Source organism: Anas platyrhynchos, chromosome 27, assembly GCF_047663525.1.
Source record: "Anas platyrhynchos isolate ZD024472 breed Pekin duck chromosome 27, IASCAAS_PekinDuck_T2T, whole genome shotgun sequence".
Lineage (NCBI taxonomy): Eukaryota > Metazoa > Chordata > Aves > Anseriformes > Anatidae > Anas > Anas platyrhynchos.
In genome coordinates this window covers 1,177,474-1,196,948 of record NC_092613.1, presented here as the reverse complement: position 1 = coordinate 1,196,948, position 19,475 = coordinate 1,177,474, and the positions used below count along the sequence as shown (strand labels likewise).

At 37.5% G+C, this 19,475-nt stretch overlaps 1 pseudogene; it reads right to left on the bottom strand.

Annotated features, from left to right (window-relative positions):
• Positions 1-913: 913 nt before the first annotated feature.
• LOC139999607 (kinesin-like protein KIF27) overlaps positions 914-19,475 on the bottom strand; it is a 35,939-nt pseudogene continuing 17,377 nt past the window's right edge.

Sequence of the window (19,475 nt, the reverse complement as noted above, 5' to 3'; positions counted from 1 at the left end):
CCCTACCACGGGCTCCATCCATCCCCCAGGAGCAAACTTGGTCAAACTAAGCCCCTTTGGAGATATTGGATGGCAGGCCTTACCAAATGCCGGACAAAGGAGAAGATCTAACCCATTTCGGAAACCAATATTTGCAACAACATCTTACAGTTTGGTGCAAGCAACTAGAACAAATCAATGTTTTAGGCACTAGACCTTTTATTTGCCTCCCAAGGGGAAGGATGCACTTTAATCAATATTAGTTGCTGTATGTGTGTAAATGAGGCAGGAGGAATTGAGACTGAGCACGAAAACATTTGGGGAAAGACTACGGTAATAAGGTGATTAGTCTAAGGTGATTACATAAGGTAATTCAAGATGACACCTCCTGGGGTTTTCGAGAATTATGCAACAAAATCACCTTTTTGGTTACCCAACTTTTCTTGGCTTAAGCAATCGTTTAGAGGAATCCTGATCTTCTTTTTAAGAGTAGTAGTCTTGACTTGTGTAGTGGTACAATGTGCATTTTGGTGCTGTATGAAGGACTAGATTATGATACCTGGAAGTGTAACTGAAACAAGCACCAAGTCAAAACTGGTAAGAATTTAATGAAAACTTTTAATCAAGAAGGATTGTAATAAGCCAAAGAATTTGCTTAGGCTCAAGAAAAGGGGGGACTTGAGACAGGGAACAAGATAAAGACTGGTTATTCCTAGGTCTGAGCTAGCACCATTGTATGTTAAGGACCCGAAAGACAAGGAAGTAAAAGACTGTGTCTTTTACTTTCCGCTGGCTCTTTGCTTGTAATACAAGCTTCACCATTCTAACTTGCAATTTAGGCAATCTTAAAACAACTGAACCATGACAGTAAAATATGAAATTCTTCGTATTTTCAAAAGTAGTCTGCAATTTCAGTAGCAGAACACACAAAACATAGTCTTTGAATGTGACTTTAATGTACACAGGGATTTTTGTTATTTTTAAAGCTCATCACTTTTTTATTACATTGTATTATGCCCCAAAATATATTCAGAGGAAAGATAACTAAAGGTAATTATACAAAAATACTGAGCGCTTCTTACAAACGTTACAAACATATGGATTTGAAAAAGTTAGAAATTCACAGGGACATTCACCCTTCTACATTTCGCTACAGTTTGGCTGCGATGGATGTTTCCTCACAGCAAAACATGTCCTGGACTACATGCTTCTTTGTGTATTAGACACAGAATAATCTTCCCCATGCTCATTTACAGTCCAACCTGTGCAATATTCATGTTCACACCGTCACAGCATACTTTCGACTAATGAACCTCTAGGCTTATTATCCTGCCTGGAGAGCTAAACCTCAATTCACTCTGGTAGCAACAGATGCATATGTGACCAGCATCTACGTGTTACAAAGACATGGCACTACCTCAAGTGTGACGAAATAGAACCATCAGTTAAGAGGAAGAATGAGTCACGCTGAGCCTTAAGACGAAACACGGGGCCAAGAAGGCTGCACTGTGCGTGTGAAGTGGTGGTGGTGGCAGTGTGAGGTGTAAGACAACCAAGATAATGACAATGATTAAACCATTTTTGCTTCTACACTAGAACTACTTCATTTTAAGTTTGAGTTGTGGTTAGTAGGACCTGGAACAATCAAAAAAACTTTTCATAGTTGTTTGTTGGTCCTTTTTTTTTTTTTTTTTTTTTTTTTTTTTGGTCAAAGCATAGATCACATTAGGAAGCTTATCTTCTTACTACAAATATCTAGGTCTTTTAACCTTAATAAAGAATGATTTTAGTTAACTGGAAGTATGGACCTCCTCATTGACAATCTTCCAAGAAATAACTTCTATGAAATCAAGTGCTGGCAGCAAAATCAAGTTGATTGTTTAAAATACTGGCATCTAAAAGCATAGCATATTACACATTTGTTAATTATAATGCCATTCAGAGTCTTTCAGATCATAAAATACCGTTTTCTCAACCACAACAGTGTGAGACTGTAGCTTCTGAAATTATGCTCGAATCCACAGAAAACCAAACACGAATTTAGAACAGTGTTATACCACTGCCTCTATTACAAACTGATGTTGTCTCTCCTTTGCAAGTGTGGGGAGATGTAGTACCTTCCTGGATAAGAGTTAGTTCAGTAAAAATATGAGTTTTATGTCTATCTGATATAATTCTGTCTGTTTGCTACCCCTCAAATGATCTACTGACAAACACAAAAGCATTTTAAGATCATGTACTTACATTTAGTAGGTGCCATTAGTTGATGGGGTGACTCTCCAAAAAAGCCCTTCAATTTCTTCTTCAGCTCTCTGCTGGTTTTCTCTAGAATAAAAGAAGTCTTTTTCCAGTTGCTGGACTTTTACTTCATACTCTTTCAAGGTTTCTGCAATACCTTCACCATCTTGTTCTAGGGCAAGTAAAACTAGTATGAGAATCAAATCTTCACTTCACTTCTCTGTGCCAAAATCAAGATGCCCAGCTAGAGAATGTCCTGTATTTTGCTGACACTCTGCTTTCAGGGTGTACATTTAAACTAGTATGACAGAGGAGCAAAAAGCCCATGCCAACCCCAATTCTCCATTTTAATAGGAGCATTTAGAGGATAAAGATCAAGGGGATTGCTATCTTTCACCTTTCCAATGTCAACAAATTGAATATAAAAATGTGACAATTCTGACCGTTTTTTAAAAATGGTCAGCTTTTTTCTTTTATACAAGCACCTTGTGTCTGTTCATCAGCATCCTACATGACATCAGAATTAGTAACAGCCAAAATGCTATCTTTCTACCTCATATCTTCTTTTTTCTTTCATATGAAACACAGTATTTCTCAACAGTGACTAAAGATAATATCTGCTGTACAATTCCCCTTGGAAAACAAACAAGCACCCTTGAAATGATGCAGTATCAACTGTAGTTTTTTCTCATGTTCTCTGTGTTGTAGCGTCAGCTGCCTGTCACACTGCAACTTGATGTGCTCAAGTGCAGATTCCAATTCACGTATTATATTTTCCTGGTCTATGACCTTCATCTCCTGTTCTTCAGTCTGCAGTTGTAATTTACGTTCAGACTCTCGCAGGCCAACAATCTAAGACAATCTAATACACTTCTATCAAACCATTTCAACAAATGCTTTTACAGTTCTGCTTAATAGATGAATGGATACAAAAGCAATTGTCTGTATAAGCTGTAAGCTTATACTGGAAACAGATTTGCCTGCTGACACGAGTTCACACTTCAGAATTGAGCTCTGTAGATTTTGATCACATGGACTAGTGGATTTTTTAATGCCCTGTGCAGAACTTAAACTGATACAAGAGTTTTTTTCCTGTTTCTGGAAAACTGCCAATTTGTGTACCACAGACAACTTGTTCACAAAATCACCCAAGGTTCACCCATGGGCAAAGAGAGACACCAAGTCCTAATGCATTTCTTTTTTATGTTTCCAGGTGTCATTACGATTCTTCAGTATATGGTGGTAAGCGCTTGTTTGCAGAAAGATTTTATAATGGATTTGGAAAAAAGAAATACTATCCTGAGGTTAATAAAGACTGCAGGTGGGAAGAATTTCAATACGACACCACTGTTTAAATATGTTGCTACTTGAGAAGTTAGCAGCATAAAGCAGTGGAAAGGAGCAAGGAAATTTCCAGAGTTGCAACACCTTTTAAGCTAATGACACCAAAACAAGATACAAACAAGTAATAGAAAAGCATCTTTTTTATGTTGATGTCAAGATGCAAAATACCCAAATTAACAACAGATGTGAGTAACCTAAGCAGGCTTTCAAGGAAAGTGGATTAAATTGACTTTACTTCTTGACACTATTTCATTTAACTATTTAGTGCAATAACAGGTAATAGGATAAAATATTGATCATTAGCCAAAGCAAACCTTGTTAAAGTATTTGAAGAGGATAGCTCTGAGCTCATCAGCAGACAAGGAAACTAGTTTTCCTATTGCATTATCCTCACTCTGTGAAAGGATCTGTGAAGAGGATCTAAGCAAGTACTGGCGACTCTGAATACTTTCATTCTTGTAATTAATAGCAGCCTCCAGGGCTTCAATTCCTTCTTCCAGCTGCAAAAGGACATGTTCTTCCTACACAGAAACACAGGAGTGAGATTGTAAAAAAAGTACAAAACAAACCTTTGTGTGCATAAGACATTAACTTCATTCTCAAAGGTGAATCTAAATTGAAGAGCAAGACTAACTAGTAGTAGTACAGAGAATGGAATGGGAAAAATAAGAGGAAGAGTACAAATCTAGAACCTGTTTGGAGCAAGCAGGAAATGTCTTGATATCCCTTCCACAGACCAGAGTTCAAACAAATGGTTCATCACCACAAAAGCCTACATTCTATTCTTCCTCCATTTTCCCCTCCCCACAATTTGATGACTTCTATTACTTTTTCAGTTGAACTAGTTTTCTAATTAGCGATTAATGAACCAATCAGATCTGTAAGCAGTTTGGTGACCATTATCTGTGCAGGAAGGTGGCAGAAATTCATGCCCTGAAGTATTGCAGAAGATTCTGTGGAGTGAAGCAAATAGGATTCTTTCTGGCATGCTATCAGCTCAGTAATAGGCCCCAACTGCTGCTTCTCAAGACCTAAAACAAATCTGTGTATTTTACATCAATTTATTCAATCTTCAACTTAATTATACTGATCAATTCAAGTGTGTAACATCCACAATATGGCTTATTTTCATTGTAACTATATGGAGGCCTTCAGGTGAGGTTTGGTCTTTCACAAAAGCCTATGAAAAAAAAAATCAAGGGACATCACTATTAGAGTACTTCACCTTGTTCTATGTCCTGATAGGAAAATAGCTGCCTAAGATAAATTGATGGACATCCTGTTTCATTATTTCTAATTATAGAATTGTTAGGCCAGCGACATTTGTCCGGACTCTAGCTAAAGTAAGTAAGTTCCTCTGAAAGTATATGTTGTTCACTGTTATGGAAGTAGTGCCATTATAGCAGTATTTTCATGTCGGCTGTTAACAAAAACACCCAACCTCAGTTCCTTGATTCTCTACTGTCTAATACTGGGAGACATTTTAGGTCATGATTGGAATACTTTATTATACAACATTGCCTAAAACTTTGATGTATCTCAGAGATAGTTACTTACTTCAGCTGACAACACTTTTCAGTTACCCTCTTTCAGTTTCTCATCCACACTATTTCTTCTTCTGAGTAGCTGATCCCTTTCCTTCTGAAGAACCTGAATTTTTTCCAGAATGTCTGTCTTATCTTCAGTAGTGCTGTCCTGAAGCTGCATACCTTTATCACACAATTCCTGGTCCAGCATACTTAAGCGAGTAGACAATTTCATACTATCTTTGTTTAAAGCCTTTAAAAAAAGAAAAAAAAGAGAGAGAGAGAGAGAAAGAAATAAGAGGAAGAATGAAAGAAACCGTAAATATAAAACTCCTTCCCCATAAACATGTACATGAGACTGTCGCATCCTAAAGTGGAAGACCTGTCTACTTCTTGTAAAGGGACGCCATTTAGGCTAAGTAGACAGCTACCATAAAATTTACTATTTAATCAAAAGATGAAAGAAAACAAAGAAAAGCAATGTGCAGTTTTCTACATATCTTACATGAGTTAGTCATTACGGTGACAATGACATTTCAATTTCTGTTTCTCAGTAGCCAAAGTAAATAATACAGAATGTTTCTCTGCCATGTTCTCTACTTTGCAGGCATTGAGCAATTTTTTAGATATTGTTATTTAATGTGCTGCAATAACAGAACTTTGGAAGTCAGATTTTGTTTTGTTGTTAGAATTTCGGGGATATCATGTAAATAAAGGTTATTACATTCTATTATTCATGTTTAAAATGTTCATTTGATCAAGCCACACAATAATGTAATGGCAGCGCTAGAGATACAAGTCGCATGGCTTAAACCTCTTCTGTTATCCAGCTGCCCTCCTCCCATAGTCTTTTCAGGCAGCTCTACAATTGTGTTAAATTTCTTTCTTTCTTTCTTTTTTTTTTTTCTTAAATCACCTGGCTAGATCTCAGTTTCTTGATTTCTAGGAGGCTCTTCTCTTGCAATAATGCTTCTTTTTTAGCTACAATGGCTTCTCTTTTCTTTAAATCTTCTTCTAGTTCCGCTAACTGTTGGTGCTGTTGAAGAATTCTTTCCATTTCTTCATCCAGCCATTTCTTTTGCTCTTCTAACTTCTACAATTTAAACAGAGATCCAGAGAGCATTAACGAGGACTATTTGGGTCAGAATTTTATGACTATGTTTTTCCTCTTTTAGAGTAACTGATAAAACGTGATAAATCAACATTTCAATTCTTAACATTAAGTGTTCAACAGAATCCTGATTCAGGATAATACAGAAATAGGACTGACTTAAGGAGAGGCTCAGCAATGTTATATTACTACATCTTATGCAAACAATTTTATCAGATGCTTTTAAGGAAATGTATTATTTTCCTAAAAACAGTTATAGAAATAGATGTCATATATAGAATGACAACAACTAAGTTTGAAAGGTACCACAAGAAATCAGCTAGCCCATCCTCATTGCATGATTCTTGCCCAAGACCAAGATTTGTGGAAAAACACATCGTGATGAGAAACTGTGATGCTGAAAGAAAGAAAAAATGGGAGTTCTGATCCTGCTAGCAGAGTCTATTATAAGTCTCTTCTGAAGCAATGGTTTATCAGTGGGCATATTGCTGGTATGGCTAAGAAGTTGCTTTTATTTCGTTTTTTAAATTGATTTTCACCTCTAAAGACTTTGGTTAACTCATGAAACTCTCATGTTCCAATGTCTAGTTCTGAAATCATGCAGGTAGCACTGTTGCACAGGAAACCTACTATTCTAACACTGTCATGAACAACCAAAACCATAGCCGTCTGTCATATTTGTCAGATGGGAAAAGAAATAAACAAACAAACCGTGCAACATTTATAACAGAGCTCATCAGAATCACCTTCAAGCCTACCAGACAACCAAACTCGTTGAATTTCCAGCTATCTGAATTACTACCTTTGACAAGTCATAGAAAAAACAAAGACATTACAGCCCTCTCCTTTCGTTCATTCAAAACCAGTTAAAGAGCTTCTTGACTTGTCTCAGTTTTTGCTACAAAAAAAAAAAAAAAAAAAAAAAAAAAAAAAAAACAATTTAAAAAAAAAACAGGGGAGGGAGGACGGAATACTCTTCTTCCAAACGCTTTACAAAGATGACACGGGGTGAATAAAGACACCTTTCTTTTCAGTGTCCACACAGATTTGGAATAGATTAGCTACCTCTGATTTCTGTAAAGTCCCCACCGAGTTATTTTTCTTCTTTTTAAATGCAGCAATCTCTCTGTCTTTAAGAATCTTCTGTTGCTGTTCCATCTTAAGCTGAAGTTCCTCTAAACAAAAACAAACAAAACTTTCTTTCTGCCTCAGTCAGTGTGTTTTTCAAACACATTTAATGACAGAATCTACACAATCATGAAATCAGAAATATTGAACTAATTTACATGCAAAATTGCAACTCAGGGCTAGACATCACATAATAACATTCAAAAACATAGCTGAAGAGAAAGGAAGAATGAAGATTTCTGTGAAAATACTTATACACAATTTCTTCAGTGTCAAGTAAGCAATTACTTAAAAGGACAAAATCTGGTAGTATAGTACATTGCCTTTGGGAAAACAAAGGTCAAACTGGTTGATCTTATTCTTTGTCATAAGGAAACAGAAAGAATCCTACTTTAATTTGTAGCTGGTCCCGCTGAAGCTCTGCTTCTAGTTGCTTCTTTTTTTTCACTCTCCTCACGCAGTCTTTTCTCTAGCAGGGTCTGCTGATGCTTCATCTGAGCCACGTTCTGTTCAAGTTCTATTGCTCGTTTTTCACTTTGGTTAGATAGAGAAGCCAGATTCTTAGTGTCTTGCTTCTTCTTCTGTAAGGCCTGAATGTTCATGGAAAATTTCAGCTTAACAACAGGAAAACTTAAAACTAAAACCCGACTCAGGTTAATTCTCTATTTCACTGAGTTAGGACAGTGAGCAAGACTTGCTACATTTTGCCACAACAATCACACATTATCTCTAAGGTCTCTGAGCCTTCGTAAAATCATCAAAGACAGAACTATCTAACTACTTAGTTGTTAAATAGTAGTGGGTATAACTGTGTGAAGGTTCTCATTGGCTACTTCAATCCAACTAGCTTCAATTGTGTGAAGCTGGTGAGAGTTTCACAAGCAGAGTGTACGGATGATAGTGTCTCAGGTGATGCTGAGACAGGAATTTGCAAATCCTAATGGTCATATTGGAAATACCTGCACTTTCAGCTTAGCTGCATCCATCTTCTTTCAGAACTCTCTTTGCAGCTTGGCTTTCTCAGGAAGCTCTCTCAGCTCCTTATTCTCCAGCTCCTGAAGCTGTTTTTGAGTTTCGGCCAGTTCCATTTTGGCCTGCTCGGATTCTTGCTCCGGTTTAGTTATCTTCAAAGAATATTGCCTGCTTACACACTCTGCATCCTTACCTTAAAGACATCATATCCAAATAGTTTTAAAGCAGCAAGCTAATAATTTGCAATGTATCACTTAAACCTGTAATTGAATCGTTACTTACTTCATCCTGATTAAACCAAAAATTTCTGAGACATTTTCCAAACCTAAACAAACAGCTCCCTTATAACACTGAAATATAGATGAACAAAGGAATTTTAAATCTGAACTCTTCATAAACCATCTGATGTCACCAAAGAAAGTCACACCTGAGTGCCACATCAAGTGAAAATTTTCTGCCTACTGCAGTCCTTGACAAAATAGCTTGCCTGTATTATTATGTTTTTTGTTGTTTGTTTGTATGTTTGTTTGTTTGTTCCCCAGAAGAATATGCTACATATTTCTCAGCTTTCAACTTGGTAATCAGCAAAAAACTCTCGATTGTGTTTCTACTGATTTGCCCTGTTCGGGCAATCTGATTTGCTCTGTTTGGGATTCCGTAAGTACTGTTACTGGGGGCGCACAATGTTTCTCAATGCCAAAAGACTGCCTCAGGAGAATATGTACACACTAGAAGAGTGTGATTGAAACAGGTAAGCACAGATCTTTAGGGTCATCACAATGATAAGTTTCTGGCAAGCATATATGTATCAGGACAGGTGTGTAATGATATAGGCTAACAGGGACACTGACCTTTTCCCTCATCCACTTCTGACTCCTGCTTCTCTACTGCTATGATGGCAATGCAAGCATTCCCAGCACAGTGTCGTATCTTCTCTCCTATCCCAGACACTGGGTGACAAACACATGTCCATGAAGAGATCAGTTGCACTAAGCATACATGAAAAATTACACTATAGGTGGATAAACACAATAAGCTACAAAACACAAAAAAATATTTAACAAACAAATCTGCAGATCACAGCTGAGTAGGACACAATAAAAATTTGCAGCCTTCAATGCACTCATAGCAAGTAATTCATAGAAGTTAGGAAACTGTAAGTTACCAGAAGTATTCCCGCAGAAGAAAATTACCCAAAAACTAAGATATGCAGGTCTTCAGAAGTTTTGTGTCTTTTTTCTTGCTTATTTCTGAATGTCTTCATTTCAATTTTTCAGTCACTTACCTGTTCTTACTAATTCCTTAATAAGTTCTTCTTTCATTTTGATGTTAAGTGCAAGTTCTCCCATTTTTTGCTTGGCCTCAGTGATTCTCAACTCTGAATTCTTTAACTTCTGCATGTTAAAAACATGACTTTTCTGGAGGCAGTCAATTTCTTCACCTTGAAAGAAAACAAAACAATGTGGAGACCAAAAAAAAAAGGAATAAAAAAGGAATAAAAGGAATACACTCTTTAGCCAAAAGACAGTGATCTGAAATATAGTATGTATAGAATTCTTACAAATGAAGCAAAAGAGCCAAAAGGAGAGAGTATTGCAAAGAGTCTTTTCCCTGCCGTCTAAATATGGAAATGACAGCATGCATTAGCATTTCAAGAATGCTAATGAATGCTAATCTGAGAGAGAAAAAACATATTTAATTTAAGCATTTTCAGTGCATCTCTGATGAAATAATAGCATGTTTCCTTTTCTTGAACTAGTACTAGATTTGTAGGTCAAGTGCTTTCTCGCTAGTAAGTAGTACTCAAACATTAAGGTCACTGATGTCAATTTCAGAAAAGGGAAAAGGAAAATAATTAAAAAATAAATTTATGTTGAGCTATCATGAAAAAAGTATTTGTAGCAAATAAAGACATTTTGATGAGAAAAATAATTACATGTGATAAAGACATTATTGCATATTCTAGTATTATATCTAACACAATTTACTCTCATGACTTCCATTTTACCTGTGGCTGTATCAGTCTGTGGCACAGATTTGTCACATAAGCTGGACTTGTCAACTTGACATTTCATGTCACTTTGCTCAAAGGGAAAGCACAGAGAAGCCTGTTTTCGTGTCCATTTTTGGTTTATTGAATGCCTAAGAAAGAATGGAAAACATGATACATTCTAAACACAAAGGGATTTTTTTTTCTTTTAACTTTATATAAAGTACATGATATTAAAGAGAAGAGTGCCAAACTGAGAAAGCTTACATAAGCATTTGCACCTTCTTCTTCCCATGCTTGATCTTGTTGGATGATGTCCCCAAAACAAAGATCATGCAATCTTTATCGCATCAAAAAAATGTGGTTTTTAAACTAGTTTCATAATATGCCTAGTTGGTCCTGCAAATTTATTTTAAGTAGTATCACAAATGGCCTCACATTACAGTAGGATCAGGCAGTAATATTGTATTTGCTATATATTTATCTGTAACAAAAGTTAAAGAAAAAATTACCTAAATGAGAAAAAAAAAAATAAATTACTTTTGACTGTCTGTATTTTCTTTCTCTTCATCACTCTGATAGAGAGGTGGCAGTGAAGGACTTCATCTTGATCTTCTATGTAGCTCAGTATCATCTGGCTACGAGCACGGAATCCTGCCATCATCCGAGCCAGGGAAAAAGCAGGGGGACTGGTATACACCTGCCAAAAAGCACCAAAAAAACACTTGGAATAGTTCAGTAATTCTTTATTGATATTCCAATAGTATTTCAGTTTAAAAGTCTTTCACTACCTGACCTTGTATGCAGAATTGCAGGTGTTTAAATAATATTTCTGAGTACCTGTGTACCAGAAGGTTTTGCAAGAGAAGGTTCTGCTTAGAACACTTGTCCCAAGTGCAAAAGAAGGTACTGTTACCAACTTATTACCCAAAATGTTCAGTTTATCAGTACAGAATAATCATTCATTTTGGGAATGCTTCCTATCTGAACTGTTAAACATTGCACAAAAAGATCACTAAAGACTACAGCTTTATGACTGTGATAAATTCTGTGTTTTAAGTCAATTTGTATGGGGCTTTGAGCAACCTGATCTAGTGAAAGGTGTCTCTGTCCATGGCAGAGTTGGACTAGATGATTTTTAAAGGTCCCTTCAAACTCCAGCCATTCTGGGATTCAAAATGTAAACCCATAGATTTTGGACAACTGGGACATAGCGTGTGTCGCAAGACATTCGAAAGTACTTTTTCAGTCTTCAATGCTAAAATGCTTCAAAGCCAAACAGCAGCTGACAATAGGTCACCATAATTTGTCACGCCCAATAGAATTATTGAACGATAACTGTTAAAAAAAATGTAATGCTTAGGTAGACCTTACCTTTCGTGTCTCTGTCCCTGAAGATGGGTAAAGGGAGTGTAGCAGACTCTTTGTGAGTGGGACACTGTATGGCCTTCTTGCAGATGCCGTAACAGCAGGCCCATCTCCACAAGCACTTGAGAAGTCCCAAGTTTTCACAACCATAAACTTCTCTAATTTTTCTTTTAGCTGATCAATAAGGATTTGCTGTTCCACCATTTTTTCATTCTCATATGAAAAAAACAAAAACAAAAACGGTTGCTGATCATCAGGTTTGCATCATACCTTTCTAAATTCATTATAAAGGTCAGTCTTCTTGTATATCATTCACCAACTCTAAATTCTTCTGCAGTGCACAGGCAAATTCTGCAACAAACTGAAAATTCTCTGGCATGACAGGTAGAATCTTACCTCTCCCCAAACTCCAATCATTTTTTTTTTGAGACATTTTTGTCTCTAAAGGACCTGTCCTATATAAATTATGTCAGCTAGATTTAGACATCTAGTGAGAAGTAGATGACATATTTATCAGCCCTTGCTTGCCTTATTTGTGTGTTCATGGATAAATAAAACGGTAATTCAAGAAAAATGTTCAAATGAAGCACATGGTCTGAGTTTAAAGAATGAAATGTACATACATGTAGGCTTCCTCTTCCTCTTGGAGTGGTCCAACTTGAAAGATTATTTTTATTAATTAACATTCATAAAATTGGACGTGACCCCAGGATCCCCTGTATCAACCGTTACTTTCTTTTCTACCCAGCCTCAAATTTGTCGGTAATGCTAGTTTGAAGAACTTACTTGCCTTTCCTACAGCAATCTCTGTGCATTGTTCAAAATTACATATCTTCACTGAACTGATTTATCCATAAGGCCAAGACCATACAATTTTCAGTCTTCTCTGTTCCTTTCAGAATACATCGAAAATCTTGCCTACCAACAGGAAATTTGAATAACAGCTAGAGATAGTTAACTAAAGTATGCATTCTCCTACTTTGAATCATATATTTTTTATTTATTCTTTTTTTCTCATCTTCTTAGACTGCAAGTCCTTTCCCCATACATAGACAATGCCCCACAAATTGACATTTTGTTGGAATACAATACATAATATTTCTGTGTCATAGCAAAAAGAATATATATGTCAATACCATACATTTTATGATTGTGGAAGTAGTAATGGGCAACTCCACCTTACAACTTTTTTTTTTTTTTAATCCCTATAAGACTCTGTCCCTTATGCCCTTGTACATACAACCCCATAGTGCATAACCTGTTACATAAATACATGGGTACAAACATTTACATGCTACTTTTACAGTTCTTATTCTATCATGTATCATTGAAACGACACTTTCCTGTGCATACAACTTTAAGCCATTTGACACAAGCATTTGATTTAATTATTATACTGATTTTTCTGTTTTTAAGTAAAAGTGAGAGCTGCGATCTTTTGCCTACAGTACAACTGTTTCTGTTCATAACATCTGCCTCGTATCCTCCATAGGATACAATTATAAGCATAATCGTATATAAGCATCTATGTGTATTAGAAGCATGGATTGTTTCAGTCTAATAAGCTGACAATATGCAGTATGGGTTAAAAAAGGAAAACACACAAAAAAAGCCTATCCAGAGATGACAGAACAGAAAAAAAGTTACAGAGGGAAGGAAAAGATGGTGACCAGTGTACTTACCTTTCATTCATTGACTCTCCCCAAGCCATCAGCAAAGAAGAGGAAAAAGGAGGATAAGGAGGAAAAGGAGAGTAAGGAGGAAAAGGAGAATAAGGAGAATAAGGAGAATAAGGAAAAAAAGGAGAAAAAGGAGAAGAGTACTAACTAGCCATGTTTATGCTGTTCCCTTTAAAAAAGGTCAGATCTATCATCCTATAAAGTTAGATCTATCAACTATCCTATATATGGTCTCCTGGATCTTGAAATGCTATTCACTTACTACCCATTACAATTTCATTAGCATATACAAGATCTAGAGAGGGAAGGAGGCAAGCAGTGTTTCCACTGTGTCACTCAGCTTCTTGTAATAGTAAACTCTCAGAATACTAGGATGAAATTCTGTCTTAAAAAGTCAAAAGGCAACAATACTTTACTCTCACACTGAATAAAGATATAACAAAGCATGTTTCTACACAGCCTTTCAATTAAAGCATTCTGTAGGAACTTGATGGTCTTTTTGAGATTCTAAACAATCTTTTAAAGCCTTTCAAGTCCTAAATCATGAATCGTCCTGAAACAACTTAGCAACAACACAGATCTGGAGGAAGGCAGGAAGCAAAGAGAGGGTGAATGAATCACTTAATATCATACAGGAAGGCTGTGGCAGTTAGGCTGATACACAAACTTCAGGAATCACAGTACTGTGATTCACCCACTAGATGATCTCAGCTCATTAGGGAATACAGCTCTAATTCAAACAAGGTGCTTGTAAGACTGGTAGGTGTTTACATCCAAAAAAATTCTGAAGGATCTGTCTTGAAATCATGAGTACATTCCTATAGTGGACGGATGGTTTGATATAGATATATGTAATATATGCCAGAGGAAAAATACCTGTAATCTATGTCTTTCTTCAGCCTTCTTTAAAGATTCCAGTTGCTCTTCATTTTCCTGTATTAATGTCTTTATCTGATTCTGCAATATCTTCAATTCATGATCCTTCTGGCTGAATACTTCTTCATCCATAGCTAGAGCCTGCTAGATAATAAAAGGAAAATTCAGCCAGTGGAAAAGCAGGCATTGTTATTCTTGAAGTTGGAAAATTAAATACATACATACATTTATTTGTTGTTCAAAGATGTGAGTGGAACTGCAAAGTTGTGACGTATATATGGCAAATTCTCCCACCATGGAATCACAGAACAGCTGAGGCTGGAAAGGACCTCTGGAGGTCACCTGGTTTAACCCCTGGCTCAAGCAAGGCCACCTTGAGCAGGTTGCCCAGGACCATGTCCAGGTGGCTTTTGCAGGTCTCAGAGGATGACTCCACTTCTTTGGGCAACTTGTTCCAGTGCACAGCCACGGCCACCACACAGTACACAAGTGCTTCCAGATGTTTGCCTAGAAGCTCTTGTGTTCCAGTATATGCCCACTGCCTTTTGTCCTGGCTGCACGTTCACTGCACCTTCCCTTCAGGTATTTGTAAGACATTGCTAAAATCCCCCACTGAGCCTCCTCTTCTCCAAACTGAACAGTCCCATCTCTCTCAGCCTTTCCTCATTGGAGAGGTGCTCCAGTCCCTTAAGCATCTTTGTGGCCCTCTGCTGCACTTTTTCCATTATGTCCCTGAATCTCTTGCATGGGGGAGCCCGGAACTGAACAGAATCAAGCAGAATGCAGTAGAGAAGTTGGAAAGGACCTACAAAGATCATCAAGTCCAACTGGCTGACCACTTCAGGACTAACCTAAAGTTACAGCATGTTATTGCGGGCAGTGCCCAAACGCCTCCTGAATACTGACAGGCATGGGGCACCAAACAGCTCGCTAGGAAGCCGGTGCCAGTGTCTGACCATCCTCATGGTACAGAAATTTTCCCTGATGTCCAGCGTGAACTGGACATCCCCCACAGCTTTGTGCCATTCCCATGCATTCTTCCCTCAGTTACCAGCAGCACAGACCAGCACCTTCCCTCCTCAGCAAGTTGCTGAGAGCCATGAGGTCGCCTCTTGGCCTCCTATTCTTCAGACTGGACAACACAAGTGTTCTCAGTCTCTCCTCATAGGACCTGCCTTCCAGCCCTTCTACCAGCTTTGTTGCCTTCCTCTTCACACTTTCAATTATCTTCACATCCTTTTTCAACTGGGGTGCCCCTGAGCACACGATACTCAAGGTGAGGCCACATCAATGCTAAATATGGTGGGAGACTCCTCTTTTGACTGGCTGCCTATGCTGTGTATAACGCACCACAAAATACAGTTTGCAACTGCAACTGGACACACTACTCCAGCTGTGGCCTCACTGAGCGGAAGGATCACATCTGTTGACCTGTTAGTGACACTTTGCCTAGTGCAGCCAACAAAACCACTAGCCTTCTTAGGAGGAAGGGCACATGGCTGACTCATGTTCAACTTGGTGGCCACCAGGACGCCCAGCTCCTTTTCTGCAGGGCTGCTTTCCAGCAGGGTGGCCCCCGGCATGCACTAGTGCCTGCAGTTGTTCCTCTTCAGGTGCAGGACTCTGAACTTGCCCTTGCTGAACTTCATGAGGTTCTTGTCAGCCCACCTTTCTAGGCTGTCAAGGTCCCTGTGGCTATGGCAGCATGGCCCTCTGGGGAATCAGCTGCTCCCTTCAAAAGTGGTTTCCACCAGTCGTTTCTTTACTTCTGTTTCTCATCTATTGATTTTGTTTTGACAAGTTTCTTTCTCCCAAAGGAAATAATGGACCCATAACCAACACTACCTTACAAAGTGGGTATTTAAATCCAATTACTTTCTTCGGTGTGCTGTGAGATTTGGCTGTAAAATCTCAGCATCAATCATAATATTAATACACTTCTCAAACAAAAAAATAAGGATGGCCCTCCTCATTTTTCATCTCAAAGAAGAGCCTAAAGATTAAAGAAATTATAATGTTATTTTTTTTCAGATGTTTTTCTGGGCAAGTGATCCAATAGTGATTGAAGGTTACTTCCAAATGTAGTTGGCCTTCCAGAAAACCTTTAGGAGCCAAATGCAAAGTATAGACACACTATGTCTTACCATTCTAAAGACAGATACTTCTGTACAACTGTATCTTTTCTGTACAACCTATATCTTTCAAGTAAATACAACTCTTAAGAGCTGCTCAAGAGCCTTTATTGCCCTGTTTATTTTAGCATCTCCCTAACCATCTCCTCCGAGCTGTGGATGGCATGCTTACCTGGGTATCTTTCAGTTTAAACCCAGCTCTTACACTGTTTTGAACCTGGGAAGCAGAGCTTTACAATAAGCCAGAGAAAAAAAATGAAGAATAAATAACAGAGCTGTAATTTAGGATGATGAGAACCAAGAAAAGCCAGAATTTGTGTATGCGATTGCGAGGTAACAATCTACAGGCTTACCAGAATTCAGTGTGAAAAATGAAAATAGGTTGATTTTATAAAATTCTAACTTGTTGGAACTCTATCTCCTCCTCCTACGAGACAGACACATTAGCTTTCCTGATTTGTTCATAGGTACCTAAACAATCAACTTAGAATGAAATACCTGGCAGTTCTTTAGTTCTCTCCTCAGCTGAAGAATTGTGATATGATGGGGCTCTTGCATGGTGCCAGTTCCAGTGTCAATTTGCTGCACAGTGAGAGCTTCCTGCTTTTTAAGCTAACATCATCATTCAAATCAACCAGGAATGGGAAGGCTTCATCCAAACAGTTTCTGTAGCTGAAGCACTGAGCTTGAAGCTGGGTGAGCTGTTCTTCTAGCAAACTGATTCGGGTTCTTTCTTGATTTAAGTCATGTCAACACTGATTACCAACTTGTTGGTTCTGCAAAGCTTCTCGGAGCAATCTGATTTCAAGTTCCATTTCATCAATCCGGTCTTGATCAGGGTTGTAGTTGACAACTGGTTTATTTCTAATGTTTTTGGCTCTGTTTGCATATTTGAGCGAATTTACAGATTCGTCAAAGTCTGATGAGGATGGACTTATACATGTTATCATGACAGTCTTGGCGTTCCCTCCTAGGGAGTCTTTCAGAATGCGAGTGATTTTAGCATCCCTGTATGGAATATGTATGCTTTTCCTTTTTGGGTCTCCAAGCGCACTGATGACATTTCCCAAGGCCAACAAACCACTATTGATTTGAATTGATTCTTTGAATCCTTCACTGGTATTTCCAGTCTTTGTCACCCTCTCTGATCCTGCCAAATCCACAAAATGGAACTTTGAAGCAATCATCTGGACTGATTTCCAAGATGAATCCTGTGGATCACTATTTTTTTTGAGACTCTGCAGATTGTTTCTGACAAATACTGATAGTAAAAATGGCATGTGATCGACTAGAGTGTTCGTTCATTTGTGTTGTGCCTGCGTGACGAGCTGCATTGCCACTTTCCAACAGGCTCATCACTTCATCTGCACATTCTACTTGGAATTCCTTAGCACCAACAATCACTTCAAACACCAAAAGAAAATCAGAATAATTACATTAATTTTAAACTTTTCAGTAAAAGCTTACTGCAATTATGAAGAGTCAATCTATAAACACAAATCACACAAGCATACAAGCCTGCATTATTATAAGGTCGTAGCACATAGCTAAATAAAATAAAACAGTATGTGGAAAGCACGAAGTACAGCACATCTGAAACCTGCAGAAATAGAATATATGGGTGTATTTTGTCACACCATTTGAAACAGTATTGTAAACAGAATACACAGAATACACTTAGGTGTTTACACATCGTCTTATGCAATTTGCAACCTAGTGCTATCTAGAAAAAAAGTATGAGCAAACCTAGCTCAAAGCTTACTTTGTCAGTTAAAAAAAAAAAAAGACAGAAATTTTGAAAGTTTGTAGTAAAAGTGACTCCCACCCTATGTTAAGAACATAGTTCTTAGTGGAATGGAAGCAGATATTTACAGCATAAGTAGCTTAACAAATATAACTTTGAAGTGAGAAGCAAAGGCTTAATCTTAAAGCATTCATTCAACTGAATAATCATGCACAATTGTGTTTCTATGCTGAATTTGCAGAAACAGTAACAGTACTACCTTACCACCTGATGCTGCTTCTGGAGGAACATTGATATTGTTCATAGGAATCTCAAATGAAGGCTGCTTCAGATCAGCTAAACTGAATTGATATTTTGAAAACGTGACTTCGTCTAGTATTAGTCATCGGTAAGCTCTCTTTTCAAGAGATGGAAACAATAATTTGTGCACACAACAGAAATCAAATGCACGAAGTTCTAGAGCTGAAATCCTACCTGTATTTCCGTTTTCATCTTCTCAGATATGTAAATCTTTCACAGAGGTCTCCAACTCCAATAAATCTCAAAGTTCTTCCTCGTAAACCTCTATATAAGATACCTTCACTCGGAAATCGATGTTATGGTTTTCAGAAATATGCTGAAATAACTCCTGAATAGCCCGTGGGATTATGCCTTTTTCATCCTCTGAAACTGATGCTAAAATAGAAACACAGATGTCACAGACACTTGCAGTCATTCTGTCACACAAATTACAAAGACTAAAACTAAAGAGAAGTCTGCGAGGTTTATCACTCAATATAATAAGGAATAGGAAGAGCTCAGTTTTCCCAAGTTTTCATGTAAAGATTTGCTTTTCTGTTGATCAGAAATGCATGGAAATGATACAGAACTTTACTACTTTCTGCGGGTACGAGACTACAAGAAAATTAAATTAGTAAAAAATCACGCTAGAAGAAAAAAATATTTTGAACTTGCTAATGAATTAATGATAAAACTTCAAATCCTTTATGCAAAAAGAACGAATACATAATTTTCAGGGTTTCAAATTCAGAATCAAGGACCAAGAAAAATCCAGATAGTCTTCTAATTCCTGCTACTCCACTTCTTCTCTCTTATTCAGCAGAACAGACAAACAAATTGTGACTTCTCGATACGGAAGGGAAGATAACCAGAGCTGGTGATACACGATTTCAGGGAAAGTCAGAAAGCAAAATTGTATACATGCAGAAGCTGAAGAATTCTTCTGCGAACTAATACAGAAAAATAGTAGTTTCCAGTCTCGGGTGTTTGAGAAACACTGACTTGGAAATACCAAGTAAGTCGAATAGTAGAGTTTCAGATATCTGCCTTTAAAAAAGCAAAATTTGAATTCCACATAAAGTTCAACAAGGCCAATATGCAAGGTTCTG